At 49.5% G+C, this 11,062-nt stretch overlaps 1 long non-coding RNA gene and 1 pseudogene across 1 annotated transcript; one reads left to right on the top strand and one right to left on the bottom strand.

Moving 5' to 3' along the window:
- Positions 1-224: 224 nt before the first annotated feature.
- Positions 225-2,192, bottom strand: LOC120747816 (uncharacterized). The gene is made up of 3 exons (XR_005699204.2): positions 1,968-2,192; positions 1,049-1,200; positions 225-905 (listed from the first exon to the last, which is right to left on the bottom strand). It is a non-coding gene; the product is annotated as an uncharacterized LOC120747816 (long non-coding RNA).
- A 6,774-nt stretch (positions 2,193-8,966) lies between these two features.
- Positions 8,967-10,830, top strand: LOC120747815 (choline/ethanolaminephosphotransferase 1-like; annotated as a pseudogene).
- The last annotated feature ends 232 nt before the right edge of the window (positions 10,831-11,062 follow it).

Here is an 11,062-nt window from a genome sequence, read left to right as displayed (position 1 = left end):
GAAAACAGCAGGTTATACTGCATCAACTACATTTTTCCCAGCTCAGACTTTCAACACATATTTCTGTCAGAGACTAAATGATGATGCCAACCTCTCACTGCAATCAAAAGCAACCACTGCAGTTCATATGCACAGAACATCTAGCAATCAATCAGGTAAGTAACTTTAAAAAAAAGTCACCATCTGAATGGAGTTTAGATTAAACCTTTAGAAGTGAACTAGCAAATCATGACTGCACACACCATTCTGGTGTTTTTGCTGAACAGAACTTCAGTATTCCAAAAGACCCCCCGAAAGTCAATAAAACTGAACAAAACAATAATAATAATAAAAAAATAAACTCATAATCTTACAGCTGGGCCAGTACCACTAAGGCTACATCATGTCTCTGGCAGAGAAGCTGCAAAGATTTTAAGAGACATGGAAAAATACAACATGGATTCCACTGACCAAGGTATCTCCCCTCCCTGCCCTGTATTAAACTGGGGTCTTCAGCTACCAAAGGAACTTGTACACTGACACAGTAAGTGAACACTAGTCTGGCACACAGACATCATCATGTGCACCTATCCTGTTGCTATCTGATGATTTCTGAAATTAAGATCCAGCAAATTTCATATGAAATGAACATTCATTTTTGTGCTTATACTCCATTTATTATTTGCCCATTATTCTTCTTGCACAGAGACAGAAAAGCTGCATTAGTACATACAACAGAGCTCTGGGAATCATGCTGCAGGACTGCACAGGATGAAGCAGCAGAGAGAATCCTTTAACACAAGTAGCCCGAATTACTTCATGGTGACTTTGTAATGCCCAGTGACAAACTGATTTTCTCCAATCCAGATGAATGTTTCTTGGGAAGAGAGACAGAAGGAACACACAGTGTGACTGAGTTTGGGGTGCTAAAGAGAAAAAAAAAAGCAAATAATTACTTGATTTAAGCTTCTAATACCATCAATCATCATATGAAGGCAAATAAAATAATTTTACTTTAGAACAATCATTCCAAAGTGGAACTAGACTTCATATACTTTAACATACTTACAGAAACTCTGTGCAGTTTTTTGATTCAAAACTAGAGGACCAACCCCCAGATAGATGGCTTAAAAGAAGAATCATCAGGATGGCTGTAAATCCAGGGCAGAGACAGCAATCCACATAAGTCATCAAGAATCTGATCACTCAGTGGAATTTTCACTAGGGGAAAAAAAAACAGCAAAAAACAACAAAAATGTATTTTTTCACCTCTATAGAGTTTATAAAACATTTTATGTTCTTTATTTGCTACAAAATACTACTTTTTCTATCAACAAAGATTAGTATCACTATTCCCACATCTTGCTATCCCACGTTTTAGGCATGTAATAAAAAATAATGTAGTGCTAAATCAGAATAACCTAAAAATCTCATTAAACAGATGACAGAATGTAACACATGAGCAACAGAATGAGCATAACTTTGGTATCTCTGGATTTGTGCGAAAACTTTCAGGTGGACTTTGGGGTGTCTGGTAAGCTGAGCTCATATTAACATTTTCATCTTGGTTACTGAGTCTGTCCTCCAGCCTACTGGTTACTTCTAAAAAAACATAGAAGTACTCAATATTTTGGGTACCACGCATGCCATGTTTGCTGAAGCTGGTCATAAACTCTAAATCGCTAAGTGGAACAAAAATAGTAAAGTATGCTGCCTCTGTGTGTCTTTAAAAGAAAACTGCTAAAGTTTGATCCTTTTTAATGTATTTTCACTATCAGTAGAAATACAGACAAAAAGAAGTAAATTATGTTCAAAAAGGAATGCAAATGAAGGTCTCTAAACAGAAAATTGTGCTTTTTTTAATTTAACCTTTTTTTGTAAAAGAGTTGGAATACTAGCACAAGATTCATAATTTCTGTACCTCTACCAAAAGATACTTAATAAAGTCCTAATTTACAAAATACAAGACATCTCAAAGGGTTTCTTACCTTGTGCATACAGCAAAGCATCGAAGATTTTTACTCTTCTGTCAATCACTTGTTCTAGATTAACAATCTGTGTAGCAGCCTCTAACAGGTTTCTGCAGACTTTCACTACTCTTGTGGTAAAATCAGAGGAAATCCACTTGAACTGTATATTCACCATTGAATCTGAGGAGCTTGGAGGAGTATTCTTACATGTATCAGAGTTACATGGATGAGACACTCCATGCTCTTTACTGTTAAAACAGAAATCACATCAATGCAACAAACAACATCTAATACTAACCGCTTGTAAGCCGAGTTACTATGAAAATGTACTTCTCCAAAATGTACAGGACCCCTCCAATATTGATCCTGATACACAGACAAGCATTAAAGTAATTACACAAATCGTGACGAGTTACAAGAAACCCTTGGTCCCACGGTTTCCCCTTGGCACCTTTACCTGGCGGAATCTGCTGCGGGAGAACAATGAACTGTGCACAGAGCAGCCAACCAGAAGGGCTGGAAGGAGGATCTGGGGAGCTCCAGGCCTGTCAGCCTGACCTCGGTGCCTGGCAAGGTCATGGAACAGATCACCTCAAGTGCCATCATACAGCACCTACGGCATGGCTGAGGGATCAGACCCAGCCAGCGTGGGTTTAGGAGGGGCAGGTCCTGCCTGACCAACCTGAGCTCCTTTTATACCCAGGTGACCCGCCTGGTGGATGTGGGAAAGGCTGTGGATGTGTCTGCCTGGACTGCAGCAAAGCCTTTGACACCGTGAGCCACAGCATTCCCTGGAAAAGCTGCAAGCCCACAGCTTGGGCAGGTTCCCTCTTCACTGGGAGAATGAAGAACTGTCTGGAGGCTGGCCCAGAGAGTGCTGGGGCTGGTGCTGCATCCAGTTGGTGTCCAGTCACTGGTGGTGTCCCCCAGGGATGTGTGTTGGCCCCAGTCCCTGTTTAATGTCTTCATTGATGATCTGGGTGAGGGGATCGAGTCCACCATTAACAAATGGCAGATGACACCAAGCTGGGTGTGAGTGTGGATCTGCTGGAGGGTAGGAGGGCTCTGCACAGGGTCCAGCTCCTCCTCATTGCCCAGAACAGGGAGCCCCACAGCCAGACACAGCAGCCCAGATGTGCACCCCTGGCCTGTGGTGCCTGTGGCAAGGGAGCAGCACGAGGCACTGCAGGAGCCTGCAGACAATTCCTGAAGCACTTGGAGGATGATCCTGCTGCCCAAGGGATGTTCCCATGGTGCCGGGAACTCAGGAACTGAAATGGGGAGTGGGGCCAGAGAGGAAAGGGCAACCAGGGATGGGCTGTTTGCAGAGAAGGGAACAGGGGTGGGCAATAGGAAGAAATTTCTAGCAGGAAGGGTAAAGAAAGCCAAGGTGAAGCAAAGGAAATGCTTGGGGCAGTTTGGAGTGGCTGCCAGGCAGCCCTGGCTCTGAGCAACAACATCTGCAGTGGCACAGGAAACTCACAGCTCATGAACAAACTTTCTGGCTGACTTCAGAGGCCACAACAAACCTGAGTGGTTTCCCTGCTGTGCCCCAGCCCTTCCTGGCCCCAGGGGCTGACAATGGCATTTGTGCTCCCTCAGGTTCATCTCCCCACACCAACACCATGGGGGTGCTCACTCTGCTCTGGGCAGTGCAAACAGGGGCTCCTGAGCCAGTGCTGCCGTGTCTGTGCCTGCAAGGATGTGTGAGTGGCACCTGTGTGAGCTGGGGGAGAGGCCAGGGCTGCAGAGGGGGGATGTTGTTGGCAGGTGCATGAGGACGCTCTGGGACGCTGCCCTGGGGTGTCCAGCGCAGTGGGGATGGATCAGCCCCTGCTCTGCTGCTCCTTCCCATCTCCCCCAGGCACCTTGCAGAGCCCCAGCCATGCTGTTTGCCCCCAGCCTGCCCACGGCCACCCTGGGGCTGCTCACGGGGCTTTTTCTCTGCTGAGCATTGGCCTGGGCGTGTTCTGGAGAGAGCCTGGGCAAGGAGCCTGGAGCCCCCAGGCCCTGCCCTGAGGCGTCAGCGCTGCCCCAGCAGTGCCCATGGCCTGTCCCTGCTGCAGCCCCGGCACTGCCACCCCCAGCACTGTGCCCGGCCCCGAGAGCACTCAGGCCCTACAGCAACACCAGGGCCAGGAGGGCAGCGGGGCAGGGGCACGGGAGCAGCACTGGCAACACCAAGTGCTGCTGCTCCTGGGCACAGCTGCTGTGCCAGCACTGATCTGCCCCAGCTCTGCACACAGACATTGCTGCTGCAGCTGCAGAGAAGGGAACAAAAGGGAGATCTCTGCAGAAAACTTGGTTGCAAGATGCCTGCGTCCCTTTAAAGTCACCAAGACTGCAGGCCCTCATTGACACAGTCTGTGGCCACAGGGAAGGTGGAGAGAAACAAAATGAGAAATGGCAAAAGCAATAAGATTTTTTTGACGCTATTAAAAAATAATACAGAGTAAAAAAAGCCACAACAAAACCACCAAGAAGTATCAAAGATGACTTTTATTACAAGTGATTTGCAGAAATTGGCCAGCAGTTTAATGTTTCTGAAACCATCCAGTCATCAGTCTCCACACTGCAGCCTTGAGCTCCTGGTTCCTCAGGCTGTAGATGAGGGGGTTCAGGGCTGGAGCCACCACTGGGCAAGGGCTCAGCACCCCTTTCTGCCAAGGACACTCACGGCTCCCTTGGCAAACCCAACAGCATTTCCTCAGCTCTGGCATCTCTGCACTTCTCTGTGGGACACTCAGGGCACTCCCAGAGGCTCTGCACAGATTTGCAGCCAGGAGGGCAGCTCAGAGCTTGCAAGGACACAGCAAGGAGATCCCCGGGTGTGCCCATGATGGGATCTCAGGGAGGGGGCTCAGCTCATTCCCCTTTCCCATGGACTCCTTTGCCCACAGCCCCACAGGTCCCAGGCAAGCTTGGACAGCCCCATTCCCATGGACACAGCTGCCTGGCAGCAATCCCAAGGGCAGTGCCTGACTCAGCTGCTGCAAATGCCAGAGCCTCCCTGAGAGCACCCGATGACAGTGACAAGATCAGGGGAGTGGCATACCCGGCCCTAGATCGCAAGAATTTATTAAGGTTGATTAATTCATATATTTTACAGGAACATCCAATAGGAGATTCAGTTGCCCCAGTTACACAGCCGTGGGTAAATCCATTGGAATAGGACCATGGGCTTCTTTGCCCTGCTTGTTTTATGACTGATCACCCTGTGGTTAAAAACCAAAATGTTCATCCTGTAGGTTCCCTTCCTGATACTAAGACTATACAGTATTTCAGGAATGTATTTAGAAGCTTATTGTTCTAAAATCTAAGAGAAAGTGTAGGAAACATACTACCTTTAATGAAGGATTATACTTATCTACTACTATGTAATAGTAGTTGAATGGAGTTAATTAAGGATTATAGATTTATAACTATATCATAGTAGTTAACAGAGATATGAATATATGAAAAATGTATAAAAAACAAAAATCTTTTTGTCATCCCCCAACTTTCCCATCCTTCTCCAAGCAGGAAATAGAAACACTCTCAGGAAAGCTCCTGATCTTTACAGCAATCCCAGGCTTACCTTCTTTTGGCAAGTGTCCTCCGGAGCTGTGCCCAGGCTGGTCTGGAGCTGGGAGCAGCCCTGCCCCACACAGCACCTCTCAGCAGCAGCACCTGCCCTGCTCAGGGCGGCTCCTTCCCCCCACAGCTTCTCCCCAGCGCTGGCAGCAGCTCCCCGGGCCGGCTGAGAGCTGTCCCTGGCAGGCAGCAGAGTCCCTGGCCCAGCACAGCGCCCTGGGCTGCAGCACCCTGCTCTGCAGGACAGCCCTGGGCACCCCTGGCTGCAGCCCCGGCTGCTCAGCCCTGCAGCAGAGCCTGGCAACAGGGAGCTGCCCTGGGCTGTGCCTCGGCTGCTGCAGCAGGGACACCCAGCCCTGCCCTAGGGCCACATCCCTGCCCTGCAGCACCTCGGAGAGTCCTCCTGGAAGGGCCCCAAAGCTGTGGCATGTGCCAGCTCCAGGAGATCCCTGCAGGAGCTGCAGCTTCTCTTCCCCCAGCCGGAGAGTGACTGTTCCCAACCCTGTGAGGATTTCTCCTCGAGTGAGCCCTCAGTGAGCTCTGCTCTGTGCTGCCAGCCCAGGCTGAGTTTCACCCCTCTGTGCCCGTGTGCTGTGCCCGGGCTGGCTGCAGGCAGTGCCCCAGCCCTGCTGGGCTGTGCTCAGGAGCTGCTCCTGGGCAGAGCTGTCTCTCTGCAGCGCTGCCCTTGCCAGGAGCTGCCTCTGTGCCAGGAGCCCGGCCCAGCTCAGCAGCACAGACACAGCACAAGGACTTTAATGACCCTCTCGGGGCTTTGTGCTGAGGCCCTGAACATCAGTCCCTGAGAGGGAGCTGAAGAAACCTCTCAAGAATTCCAAGTCAGAATCCAACTCCAAAGTTTCTTGAAATTTTAACAGGTTCCACTGAGGGACAGGACAGAGAAAGTGTCCCCAGGCCCCAGGCAGAGCAGAGAACTGGAGGCAGTGATGACAGGTGGGGACAAAGAGAAGCCAAGTCTTGGTGCCCTGGGGCACAGCAGCCTCTGTGCCACCAAGGGCTGTGAGGAGACACCTTGTCCTGAGGCCCTGGGGCCTCCTGGCACAGCCCCAGCAAGGCTGGGCACTGTCAGCCCCTTGTGCTGCCCTCAGCATCCCCCTCACATCCCAGTGGCCTCAGGGATCTGCTGGAAGGAGTCCCTGGGGAGCCTTGGTCAGCAATGGCCCTGGGGGGCTCCTGAATGCTCCCAGGGACTGCAGGTTTTTCAAAGGACTTTGGGTTTGCTTTTGCCTTGGAGTTTCTGAGAGGTTTGTGCAATCATGGCCTCCAATTATCTGCTGTAATTAGTCCCTTGAGAGGCTTTGTCAGTAATGACAGAAAGTGGGGCTCATTAATGCTCCAAGGTACTTCAGTTGTTTTAAGGTACTTGGTGTTTCCCTTTTAAAACTGACTCTATGAGAAGTTTGTGCCATCATGGCCTCCAATTATCTACTTTAAAAAGTCCCTTGAGATTCTTAGTCTGTAAAAACACTCAGTGGAGGTCACTAATACTTCAGGATACTCAAGGTTTATTAAGGAACTTTTTTTTGACACTGAATCTGAGAGGTTTCTTAAAGCACGGCCTCTAAGTTTCTGCTTTAACGAGTCCCTTGAGATTCTTAGCCAGTGACAACACTCAGTGGGGCTCATTAAGGCTTCAAGGTACTCAGGGGTAATTTAACTACTTCTTTTTGCTGCTGAGTCTCTGAGAGGTTTGTGCAATCATGGCCTCCAATTATCTGCTCTAAGGAGTCCCTTGAGATCTTTGCATTGACACTCAGTGGGGCTCATTAATGCTTTGAGATACTCAAGGTGTTTAAGGTACTTTGGATTTTCCTTCCCACACTGAGTCTCTGAGAGGTTTTTGTGCAATCCTGGCCTCCAGTTCTCTGGGTCACAGATTCCATGAGGAGCCTGCGTTGGGGATGGACCTCTGTGGCACCCATTGATGCATTGAGACACTTTGGGTTTTTCTTCTGACTTTCACTCCTGGAAAGGTTTGTGCAATCCCCTCTCAGGCCCTGGGGTTCCAGGGCTCAGCAACAAATCCACCACAGGGCTCATTAGGATCAAGCAAGTCCTGACAAACCATGGCTGTGACTTGAGTTCCCTCTGGTCTAGTGCCATTCATTAGGAAGTTTTCCTGCTGCAGTTATGGAGAAATATTTCAAAGAGTTTCTAAGAAATATGTATTCCTACTTTCAAGGGTGTATTTCATTACTGTTCTCGTTACACAAGAGGTGATTGCAGCAACCTGTGGTTGATACTGAACCAGGGTCTCCCAAGGAGGTCTGGCCTGCTCAGAGAAGCTGTGCATTGTGATCTGACCCAGTGTGGACAACCTTGCTCCACATTCCCCAACCCCATCCGGTCTCTCCTCACTCACCTGGAACCATTTTTGCTCAGAGAACTGGCTGCACACAACCAAAGAGGGAGTTTCTTCTTCTATTTTTGAAGCAATCTAAAACTCCTGAGTTTCCCCAGTGAAAACAGACACCCTCCTCAAGTGTGTGCCAAGCCCAAGGTGCCACCAAGAGCACTGCAGCCCTGCCCTGGGCCAGGAGTGAGGGTGTGTAGCAGGATTTTTGGAGACAGACACAGAGAGGCCTGACAATGCTGGGAAAGTTCTGTTGTTTTAGCACTGTCAAGGATGTTGAGCCTGAGAACCAGGACACTGAGCCTGAGAACCAGCTTTTTCCCTCAACAAAGTGTAAACAGGTAACTGCAAAGGAATGCTTAAGCAGGTAACACTAGCCAATAGCGAGTAGTAAAATGCCGTGTGAACAGCTTATGCACAAGAATGATATATGTATGTAAGAACCCTGTGTACCCTCAATAAATGGAGCATTCACCACTACTTCTGTGAAGAAGGTGTTTGACTCTGGCTGTTCCCCATGTTTTTGTTTTTGTTTTGTTTTTCTTTCTTTTCAAAAATCACCTCCAACTGGCGCCCGAACGGGGACCTTGGGGTGACGACCTGGAGGAGAAATTAGCGGTGGGACGCTGAGCGGTTGGACGCTGAACTCGCCGACAGATGCAGCTGCATTGAGGTGAGACGTCCGGAAAATAGCGGTCAGACGCTGATCTGCCGAGAGATGCATCAGCATTGAGGTAGAAGCTCGCCGTCCTTGCAAAGAGTGCGAGGCTGAGCTGGTAAGGGGAACAGGGGGCAGTTTCAGGAAAAAAGGTTCAAGGCTCGAGTACTCACTTCCCTGCCCCATTGAGGAGGCAAGCATGGAGTGCGAATTTGCTGGCGCACTGAAGTTATTTATTATTATACTCTCTGAGAGAGGAAAAACAGTAGCAGAAAAAGTACTGCAAAAGCTGATTAAGTGGGCGCGGGGAAATGGACATTTAACAACTCCGCGGCACTGCGAAGTCGGGGAAGCGCCGCGGGGCCCCTGCCGTGCCCTCTGGCCGCCTCCGGGGCCCCGGCACCGCCGCTGGCCGATGCCCGGCTCGCTGCTCCCGACCCACGGATCGCCCCCGTCCCTCCGCGGCAGCGGCTCCATGGTGCCCGCCGCTCCCGCCGCCCCGCAGCAACAGGCAGGGCGAGGAGGAAGCGACCCCGGGAGTCCGCACCGCCCCCGCACCGCCCCGCAGCAACAGGCAGGACGAGGAGGAAGCGGCCCCGGGAGTCCGCACCGCCCCCGCACCGCCCCGCAGCAACAGGCAGGACGAGGAGGAAGCGGCCCCGGGAGTCCGCACCGCCGCCGCCAGGGGCCGGGGCCGCTCCCACAACGCATGCGCAAAGCTCCCCCCTTTCCCGGCTGTGCCCGAAGAGACACCGCTCGACCAAGAGAGGGGAACCCGTGACCCCGGCTGCCGAGCACCTTCCCCCGACAATGTTCCGCTGCCGGACGAATTAGAGGAGGACCCCAGTGATGGAGCAGAACCCCCGGCAGAACCCATGATTGGTTTAAAAGAACTGACTGATCAAATTCAGGCAGTGATGCAATGCCTGGATGAGCGAGGGCAAGCAGCAACCAAGCTGCTGCTGGAAAAAGCCCAAGAACTATGTACAATAAATGCTAAAAATCAGGAGGAGCCAACATCATTCAGCTCCCAGTTAACTCCAGTGCAACAATTGCTAGAACAAACTGCAGAAAGCAGTTCCCAGGCAACACTTTTGCCTGCCCCCCCCAGTGACTCGATGGTCCAAAATTATACGTGATGTTGTACTAGAAGGACAGTGGGAACCCGCAGGACACATGGCATGTCCTGTAGCGTGTCCTGTCGTGTTCAGAGATGGCAATCCTGTGTGTGAGCAGCATGAATAGAAAATCTTGCAACAGGCAAAAAAAACCACAGTAAAAGAGCACAGCTTGAAATCTGAAAGTGCTCGAACAATGTTCGATTGGATTCATACTGCAGATATCCATTCTCCAGCCTGGATTGCCCCCAATCTGATCACCATCATCAAACTGTTAATAATATATTTACAACTCTGTTATTAGTATGTTACTGCTCAACAGCTTCAAAGGCAGGCGCCTTCCTGGGCATTCATTGCTTGTGCCTGTGGCATTCCAGTCCCTGAGTGCTACAGATGGAAAACAAGCAAGAAGGACAAATAGCAGCACTCCGTTAAGAGAGCTTTTTGATCATAGCTGTGATTCATTGTCCACAGTCTTTGTGGTTTTGGAAATTTGTGTTGTTGTGCAGCTGAGCACCAACCCTGACTGGATGTTCTTCTGTTGTTTTGCTGTGACATTCATGTTTTACTGCGCACACTGACAGACGTACGTCTCAAGAACGCTGCGCTTCAGCATGATTGATGTGACTGAAATACAAATCTTCATAATAATCATGAATTTACTGGCAGTGATTGAAGGACCATCTTTTTAGCAATCTCTGATTCCAAGACTGAATATTCAGGTGCAGTTGGCAAAAATGGATCCACTTTAGCAGGAAAAAGTGTCCTCTCACCTTTTCTTCATTTTGGCTCCATGATTGCCTTGGCTGCAATGATCTACAAGAAATCTGCTGTGCAGCTCTTTGAGAGGCATCTCTGCCTCTACATCCTGACTTTTGGCTTTGTGTGTGCCAAGATCACAAATCAACTGGTGGTTGCCCACATGACCAAGAGTGAAATGTATTTACATAGCACAGCATTCATAAGCCCAGCATTGCTGTTCCTTGACCAAGTGTTTTAACAGCTTTATTGATAAGTACATTGTCCTCTGGATTGTCCTGATCTTGTCCCTGTTTAACCTGCTCTGATACTGTGTCAGCGTGTGCAGCCAGAATTGCTGCCCTCCTGCACATCCACGTGTTCTGCATCAAGGGCTGCCCCATGCCCTCAAACCATCACTAGGGATGGGAGCTGCCACAGGGGAATGGAAAAAGGGTTAGGTTTCTACAGGAATTGATGAAGACTTGTAAGAGACAAATGCTAAAAGCAAATGAGAACAAAGTAATTTATAATAGTCAATGTTGTATAACTTTTCTTCTTTGTTATCAGTAACACTTCTTAACTAGTCTCCTGCCTGAGAGAGTGAATTCCGAGTTCACCCTAGTCAACTTTCCATGTAGTCAATTCTGTTGAT

Source organism: Hirundo rustica, unplaced genomic scaffold (assembly GCF_015227805.2).
Source record: "Hirundo rustica isolate bHirRus1 unplaced genomic scaffold, bHirRus1.pri.v3 scaffold_210_arrow_ctg1, whole genome shotgun sequence".
NCBI classification, from domain to species: Eukaryota; Metazoa; Chordata; class Aves; order Passeriformes; family Hirundinidae; genus Hirundo; species Hirundo rustica.
This window is presented reverse-complemented; position numbering and strand designations above follow the sequence as displayed.